This window comes from Drosophila biarmipes, chromosome 3L (genome assembly GCF_025231255.1).
Source record: "Drosophila biarmipes strain raj3 chromosome 3L, RU_DBia_V1.1, whole genome shotgun sequence".
Lineage (NCBI taxonomy): Eukaryota > Metazoa > Arthropoda > Insecta > Diptera > Drosophilidae > Drosophila > Drosophila biarmipes.
The window spans coordinates 2,381,464-2,389,706 of NC_066613.1; positions in this window are offsets into that span (position 1 = coordinate 2,381,464).

The following is an 8,243-nucleotide window of genomic DNA, read 5'->3' on the forward strand; positions in this document are numbered from 1 at the left end:
GCAGGAAAATGCCCTTGCTTATGAGTAATTTGGATTATCTCAGTTTCCATTTGAGATGGAACTACGATCAGTTCTCTGTCTGGGTCTTTGAACAAGATTTGATTGGCGATGTAATAATCCTCATGACCCTTCACTTCCACAAGACTTCCACTAGACTTCTAACTGCGCTTGTCCATTCATCTGCCATTTGAGTTTCCTTCAACTTGTGTATTGCACTGATCGATGTTCTATCTCGTAATAAAAGTCTTGCAAAAACATTGCCCACCTAACTTCTATCTTTTTCATTGTCATGGCGAACGCGTTACAATCTGTGATGATTTTGAACTTTGTGGTACATCTTTGTACATTACGGGATGCAACTGACTGCCTTCTGGATCTTTTTGTAGTAGGACAGCGCCGAAAGCAAACATTGACGCGTCCGTGTGTATTTCTGTATGCAACCTTGGGTTATACAGTTTTAAAATCGGTTTACTAACCAAGGCTGACTTTAACTGCTCGAATGAAACCTGTTGCAACTCTTTGAATTTAAATTTTACATCTTTTCTCAAAAGGTCCGACAAAGGTTTAGCTATGACTGCATATCCATCTATGAACTTCCTAAAGTACGACGTTAACCCAAGAAATGGTTGTATAGCTTTTCGATCAGACGGTACGGGAAAGTTTGCTACCCCTTGCGTTTTTTCATTACTGGGCGTGATCGAACAGTTTTCTACAATGTATCCAAGAAAGTCTTCCCTGCTCTGTAAGATTTGACATTTCGCCCAATCGCCCTTTTTAGTTTCTGTAAACCTTTTACGGCATCTCTGCTGGGAATAATAATGTCGTCCATGTAGACAACTGCGTCGCCGGTCTTAATGAGTTCTCTGAGAACTGCCATTATGAACTGCGTAAAAACTGCTGGCGAGTTTGAAATGCCAAAGGGCACATACAGGAACTCGCATTGTCCTTTTTGTGTGACGAATGAAGTATACTTTTGAGAGCTAATTTCTAATTAATTTCTGCTCGCAAAACGTGAATATTTCTGTTACTCACCAGAATTGCGACAGCTTGATTCTCTCGACTCACAAAAACAACTTCAGAATTGTCTCGCTGCCTCACCAACACCGCTCCAGACTGTCAAACTCACTTCATCCACGCCGCGTCACCAATACTGCCCCTGGTCACCTGCTCCTCTGCTTTTGCCAGCTCCTTGAAGCACGATCTCCTGTTGCACAACTCCTGCGATCCTCCTGCTGCCGAAACTGCTCCTTAACTCGCGATCTCTTGATGCACCACTCCTGCGCTCCGCCAGCTACCAAAACCGCTCCACGCCTTGCTCTTTGTCCAGATGACTCTGCCAATGACCCCGCCTCTCGCCTGTTGACCTCCACCACACCTACTCGCTGTTCAATCGCCTTCTATGTTGCCCACTTCTATCGTCTTGCGTCGGTTTCTCTTCCAGCTTCTACTGCGTCGTTGCAAATGAATCCCGCAATCTGTTCAAACTTGCAACTCCGCTTTCTCGTTCTCACTTACGCTGATTTGGGTTTGCAAATGGTTGTCTCTTTCACTTTGCGCACCCGAATTTTTCGTTTTGAAGTAGAAATAAATCAAAAGTGTACAACGTCACAGATATAATCTTTGATTATAAAACAAGTATATATAGCCTAAAAGAGAGCCTGTATATTAAAATTCACCTGTAGATGATGAAACACAAGTTTGTGTGGTTCTTTTACTCAAGAGCATCTAATTGTCATGAAAAACTATAAATGGTTCGTGCTAAATTTTAGCTGTGTACTTGTGTTATGAAATATGGAAACATTTCAATTGATTAATAAATTAAATTCGTGAGCCACGAATTGATGCGCATCGTTAATTATGTGAAGAATACTTTGTTTGAAAAATAAATGCAGTAAAATTACGGCTATTTAATTGAGTTCAATAGTAAACCACTCATATTTTCGATAAAATTTCTTTACTGCCTTTTGAATTTTAAATGGCCGCAATGACTAGAAAAGGTTTAATCATGCGCTGAACTGATCACTTTCATAGACAACATTTTATGATTTAATAGTTTACATTATTTATTCGGTTTGGTCTGATCGTCGAATGTAACACTTTGGAAGTAACTATATAACTATCCGAGTCGATCTATCCATTTTCATCCCTGAGTTCACGGAAACTGTAAGAGCTATTTTTTTTATTTTATTTATTTATTTTGTTGTTTTATCACAGCGCTAGAAGCATGTATTTTTAATTTTAATTTTTAAATTATAAGTTTTAGTTTTCAATTTTTAAAGGGGATAACAGGACTCCGCCGGTCCTTGGACCAGGAGAGGATGTACCACATCACGGCAGGACTTCGGTTATAAGCTTGGCATAAAGAACAAGTGGTTCAATCTGCCACGGACTTTGGATCCGCATAGTGGAGAGATTCAGCGGGCCGTGCGCAAAAGGAAAATATCGGTTCCCGGAGGCCCTATATAAAGACGCAGGGCGCGGGCAGCTGCACCATCAGTCGATCGCAAGGAGTCAAACCATCAAGATCACATCAGAACAGTCAAACAATCAAGTAAGGTACAAGGGAACCACAACAAGTCGAGTCATCGGAAGCATAATCGCTACGACGAGACATTCACGATTGGGTTACCAATCCGACTCGAGGCAAAGATAGCAGAGGTACAGAGGGCATAACACGGTTAAGTCAAGGCGATTTCTTTATTTCTACCAAGTAAGTCCTGAAGTTACGCCTGGAGAAACTGTCTCAGTTTGAGCAGTGACGTCCGGCGACAAGAAATCGTGAGCTCGGAGGAAACCAAACCCAATGTACCTCGCCCCAAGCACTTCTTAGGCGTGTCCTGGCGTAAGCCCCGTACGTCAGGTGCAAGAGAAGAGAGGAGAGCGGTCGGTTCCGACTCGTAAATTCCCGGAGCGGCGTGTCCGCTCGAGTCAGAACGGTGAGCGGTCAATCAGTACGGTCTCGAGTGGAGTTTTCCAAGAAAGCCTACGGTTCTAATTTGTGAAGTCCTGGAACGGCATGTGCCCGTGATCCCGAGTACTAGATGCCACACTACACACCGCGACAGCCACGCAAGACAGATCAAGACCAAACAAAACGTCACGGACAGTAAGCGAACAAGTGAGGTTAGGGTGGAACGTTCTTTTACACTAGAAGCGTAGAAGCGAAGTGATGCGCAAGGCAGCTTTCTGGCGTTTGCTCTGACTGTTCGGGCGATCTAAGCAGAAACCCCAGTGGGCCCATCCTGGACAGACCAAGGGAAGGGTCGAGCAGCGAGCGAGGATCTTCAGGGAAGTACAGGACCGTCGGACCACACTTTCCTACTGATCTACTGGGCAGTTACGTTTATATAACTTCGATGGCTTGTCGCAAGAATCTCAAAGCGAGCTGACCATAAGAATCAGTTCGTTACAGTTTAATGTGTAAAGAATATATGAATTTAAAGTACCTAAATCTAACAGGAACCTATCAGCGGGGAAATCCCTCTTAACTTGCAGCGATACTATACCTCGCAGAAGACGAAGTTCAAGGTTTGGCAAGAGCACCAAAAGCTGATCCATACTCTAGATGTAGTAGATTTTATCAAAGCACCGGAAGTGGACTAGACCTCTGCGGATAAAAGCAACATAGAGCGGTCTGCGCTTCTTAAGCTTCATTGCTTCTGCATATATTACATAGTTCTCCGACGAGGGCATAGACTAGATAATAATAAGTCAATAAAATTTTAAAATTAAATTTTTTTTTTTTAATTTTAATTCTGAATTTACTATTTTTATAGTCAGGTGGTGCCCTTAACTAGTCTTGTAGTGAGTTTTGTTACTGATTGCCTTGATAGTGTGTGGCAGTTGATCCCAAGTGTGAACAGCATATACAATGCTTACTTGTGCATAGGTTTTTATTAGTAAAGCTTATTATGTTTCTGTTTCTCTTAACGAACAAAAAATGAGTCTTTCATACAAATACGACGGCCATTCTCTGTTTTTAATTTTATGAAGTAGTATTAGGGCCTTAAGGATTGTCCATGTTAAAGATTTTAATTATAACGTCACCTATATGGTCAGCTCTTTGTCTATTATAAATATATCTTGCCACATTATTGAACGCTGTCTGCAGCTTGCGCTGACCTACGGAGCTGCAGTCCCACAGATTTCTAAATGTGATCATCCCACGTCTATGTTTGGTTAAAAGTAAATTCTAGATTAATTGCAGCTTTTACATACTCAATAGGAGCCTTATTAATGGTTAATTTTTTCAATGCATCGGTAGCCTTTTTTACATACAAGAAAACATTTCGAAATTTTCACATATCCTTCTGATATTCCGATTATATCAGTAAGGTTTCTAACAGTCAACCGACGATTTTTGTGGACTAATTCTTTCACTTTATCGACGTGTTGGTCATTTGTTGACGTCGATGGTCGTTCGGGCGCTCCATGTCATCAACACGTTCCCGATCCTCTTTGAAGTCCCTGTACCACTTATAAACATTTTTCTAGGACATGGTAGAATCACCAACGTCCTCAACGTTTCCGCAGCCAACATTTTATTCCCCAACCAAAATTTGATGGCACTTCTCTGCTCAATTAAATCAGGCATTGTAAAAATCGACAACTTGATCGTTTGGTAAACACAAGAGTAATTATAGTACTGGTACTGACATTGACATGAAATTACCGCCAGATGTCATCAACAGTCTTGCCAGCTCAAGAAAAAAAGGAACTAAGCCATTTTAAGCCCACGAATAATAAATTGAAAATGCACCTTACTTTTGGCCCACAGTGGTATGTATTCAACCCTGGCCACGCAACAATAAACAAACTGATGTTTGTGTCTCACAATACACCTCACTGTCCCTGGTTTCCCCGATTACTCGATTAATAAGTAAATGAGTAAAGATTTTTGTTTTCATTAGAAGGATATAAGTTGAAAAATAAATTTGATGATATAGCATGTTATAATTATTACATAAAACGTGAAAGGGCTTGTGCGGACTAACGAACGTCGACTACGGAATCAATATCGCCTCTTATAAGATTATGCGTGAAAATAGTACCAAGCATTTTCAACGATTTACTAGAGTAGGCAATTGATCATTAGCATCTTTGTCTAGTAGTTTTGATCCCTGTCCAAACCACGATACACAAAAAGAAGAATGTGTTTTGTTACAGACTCAATTCGGACAATGAGAAACTGATGTTGTAGACTCAAAAATGTGAAACCATATTCCAAGGAATGATGAAAAAGGGAGGTAAAAAACAAATGTGTTTCACGTTCATTAATAACTGACACCATCTCGGAACTTATTACTATTTGACTGCAAGCAGAAACCTGACTCCATTTTGTTCTATAATAAACAAAAAACAAATCCTGACAACCTCAGCATACGCTCAAGTTTACGAGAGTGAGTATCGATAGACAAGTACAAATGGTGCAAGAAAACAAAAAAAAAGTGTGCGATATTAGAATGATTAGTTGCTTAGAATACTAATAATATTATAATATATTATATACTTTTTTTTATATAAAATACCATATATTTAAGGATGTAATACTTATTATTATTATACTTTTAGCACTTTAAGTGTAGGAGCCACACTTTTGAGGTGCTTGCAATGCGTACTCTTGCAAGGAATCTAAATCTGACTCTGTAACTAGCTCCTATATTATTCGTGGTCACGGAGCTATCATATTCAAGAAGCTTCGATGGCATTTCTTTCTACCTGTTACATACTTTTCCCTCAATACAATGCAGTATTTTACTCCACGAGTAACAGTGTATAATTGCAACGGAAGAACTCTTAAATGGCCTTGCAAGAAGAAGGCCACCCATCTAAAGCCTATGGTAGTTAACCAAGAAAGTTCTAGCCGACCTCGATCGATAACTTTGCCGACTTGATTTTCTGAGACTTTTTGTAAGCCAACCTGAAAATTTATTCCTTCTGGGTCACCCCATATGGCAGAATTTTATAAAGTTTGTGTCAAGAGCTTCAATACTTTGTTTAACAGATCCACACAAAAGTGTATTTTTGAAGATTTTTCAAGCCTCCAAGCTTAATAAAAATAATTCATATTGAAAACAAAACGTCCAAGAAAATTGCACGACTGTCTTCGCTTATTATTATTAAAAGGGAAAGCTGTATTCGCATTGTGGAAAATTTTAAGGATGAGGAACTGCCAACATAGCGAACTATCCAACTTACCAGTCCGGTTTGGTTGTACACCGCTTAATTTAAATCAAAAGTGTACAACGTCACAGATATAATCTTTGATTACAAAACAAGTATTTATAACCTAAAAGAGATCCTGTATATGGATGTGTGGTTCTTTTACTCAAGAGCTAAATTTTGGCTTTGTACTTGTGCTATGAAATATAGAAAGATTTCAATAGATTATTTTTTTTATTTTATTTATTTATTTTATTGTTTTATCACAGCGCTAGAAGCATGTATTTTTAATTTTTAATTTTAATTTTTAAAGGGAATAACACGACTCCGCCGGTCTTTGGACCAGGAGAGGATGTACCACATCTCAGCATCGGAGCGGAACACAGGTGTGCCACATGCATCACGGAAACCAGGCGGACAGCACCATTAGCCAGGTCTTCGGTTAGAAGCTGCGCATATTCTGGAGTGGAGTTTTCCAAGAGAGCCTACGGTTCCGACTCTTGAATTTCTGGAGCGGCATGGCGGAACCCCGAGTATAACGAGCCAGAACGGAGAGCGGTCGACCGGTACGGTCTCGAGTGGAGGTTTCCAAGAGAGCCTACGGTTCTAATTTGTGAAGTCCCGGAGCTGAATATGCCCGAGATCCCGAGTACTAGATGCCACACCGCGACGGCCACGCAAGACAGATCAAGACCCGACGAAACGTCACGGACACGTTCGTTTACACTAGAAGCGTAGAAGCGAAGTGATGAGCGAGGCAGCTGTCTGGCGTTTGCTCTGACTGTTTGGGCGATCTGAGCAGAAACCCCAGTGAGCCCATCTGGGACAGACCAAGGGAAGGGTCGAGCAGCGAGCGAGGATCTTCAGGGAATTACAGGACCGTCGGAGACACCAAGGGCAGCAAGTGGCGATATCAAGGCCACCCGAGATTCCAAGCCGTCGGCAATTATAGCCGCAATAAACCCACCACGAACCCGTGAATTCTGTGCTTTTTTACTGAGCTACTGGTCGGTCACGTTTATATAACTTCGGTGGCTAGTCGCACGAATCTCAAAGCGAGCTGACCATAAGAATCAGTTCGTTACAGTTTAATGTGTAAAGAATATATAAATTTAAAGAACCTAAATCCAACAGGAACATATCAGCAAGGAAATCCCTTCTTAACTTGCAGCGATACCATACCTCGCAGAAGACGAAGTTCAAGGTTTGGCAAGAACACCAAAAGCTGATCCATACTCTCGATGCAGTAGATTTTATCAAAGCACCGGAAGTGGTGCTTTTTTAAAATTGTAATTTTGAATTTACTATTTTTACTAGTCCTCACTTTCTCTTTGAATTTAAATTCCAATATGCTAAGTTGTGTATTTAAATAGTCAGGTGGTGCCCTTAACTAGTCTTGTAGTGAGTTTCGTTACTGATTGCCTTGATAGTGTGTGGCAGTTGGTTCCAAGTGCGAACAGTATATACAATGCCTACTTGTGCATGGGTACTTATAACTAGAGCTTATTATGATTCTGTTCCTCTTAACAAACAAAAAATGAGTTTTTCATACAGATACGACGACCAATCTCTGCTTTTAATTTTATGAAGTAGTATTAGGGCCTTAAGGATTGTCCATGATTTTTAGTGGCATATTAAAGATTTTAATTATAACGTCACCTATATGGTCAACTCTTTGTCTATTATAAATATATCTTGACACATTAGTGAACGCTGTCTGCAGCTTGCGCTGACCTACGGAGCTGCAGTCCGACAGATTTCTAAATGTGATCATCCCACGTCTATGTTTGATTAAAAGTAAATTCTAGATTAATTGCAGCTTTTACATACTCAATAGGAGCCTTATTAATGGTTAATTTTTTCAATGCATCGGTAGCCATACCTTTTTTACATACAACAAAACATTTCGAAAATTTCACATATCCTTCTGATATTCCGATCATATAAGTACGGTTTATAATAGTCAACCGACGATTTTTGAGCACTAATTCCTTCACTTAATTGACGTGTTCTAATTTGTGAAGTCCCGGAGCTGAATATGCCCGAGATCCCGAGTACTAGATGCCACACTACACACAGCG